General features: G+C 60.7%; 1 long non-coding RNA gene across 4 annotated transcripts; it reads left to right on the top strand.

Annotated features, from left to right (window-relative positions):
• The first annotated feature begins 391 nt into the window (after positions 1–391).
• LOC147577653 (uncharacterized) lies at positions 392–8,686 on the top strand. Of its 4 annotated transcripts, none has more exons than XR_015240498.1 (4): positions 392–1,239; positions 2,290–3,412; positions 3,578–5,029; positions 6,925–7,741. It is a non-coding gene; the product is annotated as an uncharacterized LOC147577653 (long non-coding RNA). The 4 variants fall into 4 exon arrangements; XR_015240499.1 differs by lacking the exon at positions 392–1,239 and having other exon boundaries at positions 1,915–3,412; positions 3,578–4,476; positions 4,844–5,029; XR_015240500.1 differs by lacking the exon at positions 392–1,239 and adding an exon at positions 7,916–8,686 and having other exon boundaries at positions 1,954–3,412; positions 6,925–7,728.
• Positions 8,687–9,455: the final 769 nt, after the last annotated feature.

Genomic DNA, 9,455 nt, shown 5'->3' with positions numbered 1-9,455 from the left:
CAGGAGAGGCTGAGGACCGGGCTTGGTGGCCCTGTGCCAGGGCTGGCTCTCCTTCGAGGGTCATGACCGCTGACGGCAGAGCCAGAGGCCTGGTGGCAGGAGAGGGCAAAACAGGAGCTCCTCAGGGAGCACAGACCTGGGTGGGACGGGGGAGCAAAGGGGAAGAGGGGCAGGAAGGGAAGTCAGCGGAGAGAGAGGCCTTAGCCCAGAGGAGAGAGGAGCGGCTTGGCACCTCCCCACCCAGCGCTGTTGCGGGAGGCGCGGTATCCCCACCGAGAGGGGTCTGTCTTTCCCGCCACCACCCCCCACCCTCCGCCCAGCAGGGCCTCCCAGCACCCCTGGGGCAGCCGGGGCAGGCTCCAGGGGCCACTCTGGATCTCCCCCAGGCGTGGGCAAATCCCCGTTGCACCCAGGCCTGATTCCAACAGGCTCCCTCCCACCTGCTCGCCACCTCAGCTTCTGGAATTGGACTCTGCTCCGTCTGGCTGAGGCCCTGCCTGTCTCCTAGGCCCCCGGGGCCCCCTGGGGCAGGCCGTGTCCCTGAACTCAGCCCAGATGCCCCAGGCACAGGTGCTGCCAGATGCTTTGCTGGGGGCTTTGTACAGGTGCCGCTGGGACCGCATGTGAGGCGCCTGGCACGCCACGAGGCTGGCGTCTCTCAGAATAGGCAGGAAACAGATGGCCCGCTTATGGGAGAAAAGAGGCTTGTTCATGAAAAGAGCATTTTCGGAGGTGCTGCCAGGGTTGAGGGAAACCACCAGAGCCGCCGCAGCATCAGTGGACCTGTGAGGGCGGCAGCTGTGACCACCCCCAGGCCGAAGGGGTCTGGGAAGGATGCTTGTTACCAAGCGAGGGCCAGGGCCTCAGGCCTGATGGCAGCTCCTCTCCTCACGGGGGGTGAAGGAGAAAACGTAGCCCTCCCCACACGCTTTCCTCCGTATGACGTCCTCTACTCTTCCTGCTTGGCTGAAAGTCCCGGCCGGAAGCTAGAGGGTGAGGGAGTCAGGTGGGCAAAGTCACCCACCCGCTGGGCAGCTCCCTGGGGCAGAGCGTGGGGTGGAAAGAACGGGGGTTCCTGTCTCGGATAAGAGGGTACCTGGGGGGAGCAAATAGCCGGTCATTACCCCCCAAACGGGAGACATTTGACAACGTTAATGTGGTGGTGGTGAAGGTGACGATGGAGGACGTGGAGGTTGTGCCGACGGCGGTGATGATGACGTTCCCAGCGCTGGAGACGAGGTAAGCCCCCCTCTAGAGTCCGGGGCCATCTCACGGCACGTTGCTAGCTGCAGTCAGGTCACGAGTCCGGCGTCGATTTCCTTTCGAAGCCCCACACCGGTCACCTCGCGTCCCGTCCACGGCCGTCCAGGCGGGTCGCCCGGGCACAGTGAGGGCCGCCCGGCCCGACCACCTGGCCAGGATAGTCCTGTTAGCTGTGAACCCACCACCTAGCCCCCGTTCACGGTGGCCATCGACGCATCCTTGACCCTCCCTGAGCCACTGAGCACCGGTCACACCTGTGGAGGCCCCTGTGCCCTCTTATTCGGGTTACTTACTTCCCAAGGTTCCCACAGGCCTTTCGCAGGAAGCGGCCTCCCGGGGTGGGGATGCCGCCCTCCCCACAGGGTTCCTCCCGCCCCAGATGCCCACCCACTCGGACAATGTTGACTTCCTCTTCGCGCCCTCCACCCCCTCCGGCCTCCCTCCTCCACCCTCCTCCTGGTCAATGAGTAGCTTCTCCGCCTACGGCAGGGACGTGGGTCTGTGAGTCGCGGGAAAGAGCGTGCCAGCCACCGGCTGGGCGTCCAAGCCTCCCCCCTGCTGCAGCACGCTGCTCCCCTCCCCCCTGAGGCTCCGGGCGCTGGGCTCTCACACTCCAAGTCCACATGGCAGAGCCCTTCCTGACCTTGGGTTCTTTCCACGTGAGTTCCCTCGGTCACTTTTTAAACCAATCCAAACACGCGCCCGCACGCACAGACCACAGAAGCAACGTTGCTCTCAGACCCTGTCCCCATGTAGCAGTGGGGGGCTCTTGAAGGGGCTTGGAGGGGCCAGGCCCAGCCCAGAGAAGGTGTCGCGCCCTGTCCCACGCCTGGGGGCCGGCTCTCTAGGGACAGAGTGTGGCGCTGCATGACTGTGGCGGAGGTCTCAGACCTACACGTGTCCGTCCCAACCGCGAAGCATCCCCGGGACTCCCGATGCCTGCCCCCAACACCCCAGACGGGTGGACCTGCTTCTCCAGCCTCTGGTAGGCTGAGCAATGGCCCTTCCTGCCTCCCACCCCTACAGCATCCCCCACGGACGTTGTTGCGGACCCGATCCAAGTTCTGCTTTTTCCCGGGAAACCCCGCACCGGGGTCTGCCCACTCGACCGCCTCCCCGGATCACCCCTGGATCACGCAACACCCTCCCACTGGGTTCCCTGCCGCCCCCGCCACCATCTGTCTTCCACGCGGCAGCCGACGGAGCCTGAGAACACGCGCCGAGGGGTCTCCCCTCCGCTCACAGCCCCCGCGCGGCCTCGCTGCACCAGCCTGAGCGGAAGTGCGACCACGGGCCCCAGGCCGCCCCGCTCTGCCTGCCCTGCTTTTTCCGCAGCACTTAGCGCCTTTTAATCTACTACTTCAGGCCTGTGTTCTCTTTTTTGCTTTTTTCCTGTCGTCCCACACGCGGGCACTAATTCCATACAGGCCCAGGTCTGTCTGTTTTGCTCGCCGACATACGATGAGGGGGAGGAGAGGACGCAGCGCCTGGCCCAGGCCCGGCCCATGGGAGGTGCTTAGTAAATATTTGCTAAGTGAATGAATGCACGGAATGCATTTCTATTTCCAGCCCCAGCCAGGCCCCTGGCAACCCAGAAAGCAGACAGCTCTGCAAAGAAGAAAGCCCCAGCTCTCAGGGTTTGAGGACGGTTTCCGTTTGAAGGGCTGGCTGAGAAACAGGTTTTTCCCTCCTCGGATCTCAGATCTCCCAGCACCTCCTGCTGCCAGGTTTCCCAGAGCAGCTGAGCGGACAGGCTGGGGGAGGGGAGGGGGCTCCGGGGTGGGGGCGGAGCACTGAGGCCCCAGGCTGTCCCTGCAGCTGTTCCCGGGGCAAATGCCTGGAATTCTGGGATCATTCCCACCGGCCAGGCCAAGCCCGGGCCAGCGGAGGGCTGACCCCCTCCAAGCCAGGAGGGCCTGCCTGCCACTGCCTTCCGTGTTCTCCCGAGAGAGCCGTGGGCCTCGTCCCGGACCCCGAAGGCCAACCTCGTGGGAGTGATGGGCCCGAGTGTGCCCCCTCCCAGCCCTCCCGGGGGAGTCGCAGCTCAGCCTGGCCTGTTCACTGTCACACGCCCGATGGCCCGGGCCGCTCCACAAGTCACAAGGCAGATTTTCCATTAGCGTCAAACGGATCCTGACCTGCAACTGATGTGAGCGGAGAGGGGGAAGTGTTTTAGATAACTTGCATCCTGGGGGTCTCCAGGGCTAGGCCCCCAGAGGGCACCGCACCCCCGCAGGAGGGGCGGGAATAGCCCTTTGAGGGCTGACCTGCTCACGCCCCTCTGCCTCCGTCCACCTGTCTCACGCCCACACAGGGACCCTCCGCAAAGTGAGGGACACGACCCGGATGCTACGAGACAGGAGGATTCGTGATTTGCCTGGTTGCAAGTGCCTACTGGATGCTTCTGCGCCCCACACGTTTGTGGGGCACCTACTGTGTCCCTAGCACTGTGACCTCTGGGTGACCCCCGCCCCGCCAGGCATGAGAAAGTCGGGGTGCTCCCGACATGAGGTGTAAGGGCCCCGAGGGGCACTATCAGCTGGGAGTGGAGGCAGGAAATCTCTCCCCGGACTGCCAGGCACTGGTGCTTTCAACTTCCCAGATACAATTTCCTCTTCGTCTTGGGAACAAAATCCCTTTGCTTCCCTTTATCGAAACTTCCTTGCCCAAGCTTTACCCTCATGATGGCTTCTGTTGCTGGCTTACAGCCTCGCCATCCCCAGGGTGGTCACATGGGCTGGCCGCAGTCACGCGACCCAAGGCCAGCCAAAGAGAGAACTGCACGCCCCCACCCCCAGAAACCAGTTAAGGGACGCCCGTGGTGACCCAAGTCCAAACAATCAAAATGACACTCAGGGTTTTGCTGGAATGGTGAAGGCAGAATGACCCTGATCCTCCAAGTGGGGAGTCCTGAGGACCCCTTAGGCCTAGAGCTCTGGGGCCACCTTCGCCCGAGAGCAAAGCCAAGTGAAATCAAGGTTAGAGTCTGAGTAAGATGCTGCCCGGTGGCGTCTTTGAGCTGCGGCCGTGCCTAAAAGTTAGCTGCCTTCTACACTCTCCTGTCGAGTGAACCAGAAAACTCTTCGTTCCTGAAACGAGCTTCGCTTGGGGCCCGTCCCTTGTAACCAAAGGAATCCTCTGTGCAACTGAACAGTATAATTCTCAATGTATGGAAACGGGGTTCTCTAGACGTGTACGGGGAGCAAAGCAACGGTAAGGAAGATAGAGCCTTCCTGGCTCTTGAAAGCGGGGAAAGGGATCTCGGGTTTGGGCAGATACATGTGCAAACTCACCTCCTCCCTGGGCTCCTTCTGGAACTGCCCACACTGGCCTGGCCTCCAAAAATCCGAACCCTGCTGCTGACAGGCTCCACCACTGGGGCAGCTGTGTTTATGGCACTGGCATCATGGTCCCCCTGAGTGATCATCTCACCTCCCTGCTAGATGGGATGAGTTTTCTTTCCTCCGCAGCTGTCTCCCCACCCCCCGCCACTGCCCATCACAGAGCTTGGTAGACAGATCGCCGTGTCGTCAGGGCAGTCTCAGTCTGAGCCTCCCGGCTTCCCTCTCCCCACCCCCAGCACCTGCCACATCTCCCCGAGGGTCAGGCCGGTGGGCCAGCAATGGGTCCGGGGAGGGCCCGCAGAGCATACAGCAGGCAGCACAGGGGCGGGTCCCGGTGACGTCAGAGAGCAGCAAAGAAGTCAGGCTTCGGCTGCAGAGAGATGAACAACCGCCCATCTCATCATGCCCTCACCTTACTAGAGGTAAACACATGACCCCCAGAGCTTCATACCTGCCCACACATGGTGTGAGATGGGAGAGGCCGGACCCAGCCTGTGGTCACCTGGGGGAGGCAGCATGGTGGGGGGGGGGGGGGCAACGTGGCCTGGGGGGGGCAGCACGGCCTGGGGGGGCAGTGCGGCCTGGGGGGGGGCAGTGTGGCCTGGGGGGGCAGTGCGGCCTGGGGGGGGGCAGTGTGGCCTGGGGGGGCAGTGTGGCCTGTGGGGGCAGTGTGGCCTGGGGGAGGCAGCGTGGCCTGGGGAGGCAGCATGGCCTGGGGGAGGCATGTGGCAAAGGCAAACCCAGGCCCAGATCGTAGAGGGCAAAAACACTCTCTCTGAAAAGAAAGGTCTGGGTTCAAGGCCCAGAGAACGGGGACTCTGAAAAGAGAAAGCATTCAAGCAAAAAACCCAAGGGGACTGTCTGCTGTACCCTGAGTTTTCACCTTGAACCAGACCATGTGGGGAATGCTGGGGCCCTAGAACTCTCTGGAACTCTCTGAGGAGATCTCTAGGGCCTGGAAAAGACCTCACGGACTGATTTGCAGAAGCTGCATCGGGGGAAGAAGCTGTCAACTGAGCCCAGCGCGGGGTGAACTGGGTGGAGGGTGGGCTCTGAGAAGGGGCAGGGCAGGCTCCCAAAGTCTGGCCGTCCTGGGGGAGAAGTGGGTTTTGCTGGCGCCTTCTCTACACCCAGAGTCTTTCCGCTCCCTCCTTCGCTGCGGCCACGTGAGGCCCTGAGCGTGGACAGACTGCCACTTCCCCTGGCCCCGCTGAGCGGGTTCCTAGAGAATCCTTGCAAGCAACCAGAACGGACCGCTATCAAAGAATCAATAACTAGAACCAACAGCAGCATAAAATATGTCCAAACCACGAGTCCCAAGAATTCCCGTGAGAGTGGTGACGACCTGGGCAGGTCTGCGAGCCCCTGCAGGGAAGGGGACCGCTCGTCCTCTAGATGCACACCCCCACGTGTCTCCCCTCCCCCAACTCCCCCAGCCACGCGCCTCTGGGGGCATCTAGGAGGGAGCCAGCCACAGGCGAGCAGACCGAACGTGTGTGGGCAAATGGAGTAGGTGGCCGGTGCCCCTCGCCGGCTGGGGCCCATCCTGCTGGCGGGAGATAGCGCTCCTAGGTTTCTGCACCTGGGGGTGGGGGGCAGAACCCCCCCCGGCAGCCCGCCTCCTCCGGCTCCACTCAGGGACCGTGATGCACCAGGCAGCGTCCAGCGCGGGAGAAGGGCCTTTCCTCTCTCCAGCTCCTCCATTGGCAGCAACCAGATGCGCTGGGCCGGCTCCTGACACGGACCCTGTCCAGGCTAGTTCCGTGACTCCCGTGGACAGAGGGCCACGCGTGCCTGGGTGACAGCACACATCTGCAGGCCCGGGGCTGAATCCTCAGGGTGTCCAGAGCCAGTGGACGCAGGGGGCAGGTGTGCGATCAAGCAGGGCGAGGGCGGGGCGGTGAGCAACCTTCCCACAGCAGTAGTGGTGTTGGTGGCTCGACGAGCCGAAGGCGGGTGTCCGAGGCGGCCTCGGGGCTGACCCAGAGGGACGCACACTCGGAGGGGACTTTGGCCCACCGTTGGGAAGAGTGCGTGAGTCTCCGGGGAGACAAGGTGAGTCCGGCCTTGAACGGCTGAGTCTGGGGTGACGGGGACCCCGGGACGGAATGTCCACCCCACCAGCACAGAGGTACCGAGGGTCTGGGAGGGGCTGGGGCTGGCCGGGCGGGCCTGGGTCTGGTGGGTGCCCCCACCCTGCTTCCCAGGCTGGCCCCGCTGGTCACATTCTCTGAGCCGTTTCTGCAGCGTTTATGGAAATGTAATTTTGCCCGGGAGATGCATACGTAATTGGGAATATTTTAATGTCTGTTTACAGTCGCTGTTCTTGCCTGACTGATTAGCAGCGTTGAGGGAGAGGATTGTGCCGGGCGGCCTCCGTGGGTGCAGGGCTCCGGATGCCTGTTTCTGGGATTCAAGTGCCACTTAATTTGGAATAGTCCTCTGGGTCCAGAGCAGAAAGTGACCTCAGAGATGAGCCCGTCTCTGTCACGGGGCTGGGCCGCAGGACCTAAGTGAGCCAACAAGGGACACCCTCACTCAGCGTTCTGGAGGCTGGAGTGTGAGCCCCACACGTCAGCCGTGATATTCTCAGGCTTGGGTCACATCACCTCAGTCCCTGCCTCCATCGCCGCCTGGCCTCTTCCCTGTGTGTCTGTGAGTCCTCCTCTTATAAAGACACCAGCCGTCGGATTTAGGGCCCACACTCACCGCTAGGACCTCACCTCAGCTTGATTACGTCTGCAAAGACCTTATTTCCCTATAAGGTCACATTGTGATGTTCCAGGCGGATGTGAGTTTGGGGGAACCCTATTCAACCCACTCCATCGTCCCACAGTCCCACACAGATGAGGAAACCGCATCTGAACCGTGAGATTTTTCAGGCCGGCTGGGATCGACCTTGGAGCACAGCCTGTATCCTTCCTGGCCCTGCCTTCCAACGACCAGCTCCCCTAGAAGCTCTGGGCCTTCAGCGCTTGGCCCCCTTCCAGCCGGCTGGGCTCCCCCGTCCTGGGCCCATCCTCCCCCCTCCAGGGAGAGGTGAGAAGCCGTCTCCAGACACACTGTCAAGTGGATAAAGCTGGATGCAGTAAGCAGTGTGCTGTCTTTGGTGCAATAAAAGGTAAAAATAGGAATATGTGCGTGTTTATTTACATTTGCAAAAGATACGAGCACTGGAGTGATCAATCAGAAACCGATAAAAATGGTGATTGCGGGGTAAGCGGAGTGAAGCAGGGCAGTGAAACTTTGCGATAGGGTGTGCGTTAGAAAACCCACCCAGCCCTCCTCCTGTCTCCCTTACCGCTCAGAACACTTGGCCCTGATGCTTCTGTCACCACACGTGGGGGCTTTGGTCCCCACCGCAAGCAATTCTCCGCAACACCAGCCGGGTGTCCTACAATTTAACTCAATTCTGGCACCATCCACCCAGAGACAGCGTCGGATCCCACAGGTTAGGGGCTGAGTCCCACGACACCCTACCCCTGTCACCCCCGACACCCCCCCTTCAGGTGCCAATCATGACCAGCAGGGCCCAGCGGACCCACCGCTTCTGACCACGGGCTGCAACCAGGGTTCCCACGACCCTCCTGGGCTTCCATCAGTTTGCTAGAGCGGCTCCCAGATCTCCAGGAAACACGGTCACCGGGTCATCGTGTGACAAAGGAGGGGACAAAGTTGCAGATGAGCAGTCGGATGGAGGGGTGGTTACGGCGGGTCCCGGAGGGTCCTGAGCACAGGACCTTCTGTCCCGCAGACTTGGGGTGCGTCACCCTCTCGGCGGGGACGTGTGCACCCGCCCGGCAGCTCTCTGGGCCCCACCTGCTGGGATTTGCGGGGCTTCCTCACGCCGGAGTGAGGCGGCTCATCACCTCCATACCCGGCCCCTCCCCCTCCCCGGAGAATTGGGGGTGGGGGCTGAAAGTTCCGAGCTTCCAGTCCCGAGCTTCAGGTCCCCAGAAAGACCCAGGACCGATCCAGGAGCCCACGGAGTCACCTCATTAGCCCAAAAGATGCTCCCAGTGCCCTTGTCACCTAGAAAATTACGGGGCCTTCGGGAGCTCTGTGCCGGGGACGGGGGCAGAGACCGGTACAAATGTTTCCCATGATCTCACAGTGTTTGACTTCAGAACTATGTAAATGTTGTGGGCTCCTGGGTGGCTCAGTCAGTTAAGTGTCTGACTTGAGCTCAGGTCATGATCTCACGGTTCATGAGTTTGAGCCCCGCCTCAGGCTCTGGGCTGACAGCTGGGAGCCTGGAACCTACTTCAGATTCCGTGTGTCTCTCTCTCTGCCCCTGCCTGGCTTATTATGCTCTCTCTCTCTCTCTCTCTCTCTCTTGCTCTGTCTCAAAAATAAATAGAGAAAGAAAGAAGGAAAGAAAGAAAGGGAACCATGTAAATGTTTTCGTATTCAAAAGCTTAAACTGAAAAAGAAAGTATCCTTACAAAAAGAAAACAACCAATTTATATAAATTTATGTTCTTTAGATTGTATTACAGTATTTAGATTGTTTTCAATGGGATTTTTTAAGGACAAAAGATGATAAAGAATTTATAAATATCATTCGGTAAGTCTTACTGTTAGTACTAACTCTGACATCGTTATTTGAGATTTTTTTGTATTTTTCTAAGATAATGCCAACAAGTAATTACATGAATGCTGCGGGCTGCGGCTCTGCCGGGGAGGGACCCGGCTCCACCCCTGCTCGGGGCAGGGCGTCCCGCGGCCTCCGGGCCACACAGCCCTGCTGGGGAAGTTTTGGCCCAAGCCAGGTGAGCCTGGATGCAATGGAGCCTTCAGATCGAAGTCCTCATTTACGGGGAATCACAGGGAAAGGGAGGGGGAGGAC

This window comes from Puma concolor, chromosome C2 (genome assembly GCF_028749965.1).
Source record: "Puma concolor isolate L17-30 chromosome C2, mPumCon1.1.hap2, whole genome shotgun sequence".
Lineage (NCBI taxonomy): Eukaryota > Metazoa > Chordata > Mammalia > Carnivora > Felidae > Puma > Puma concolor.
This window is presented reverse-complemented; position numbering and strand designations above follow the sequence as displayed.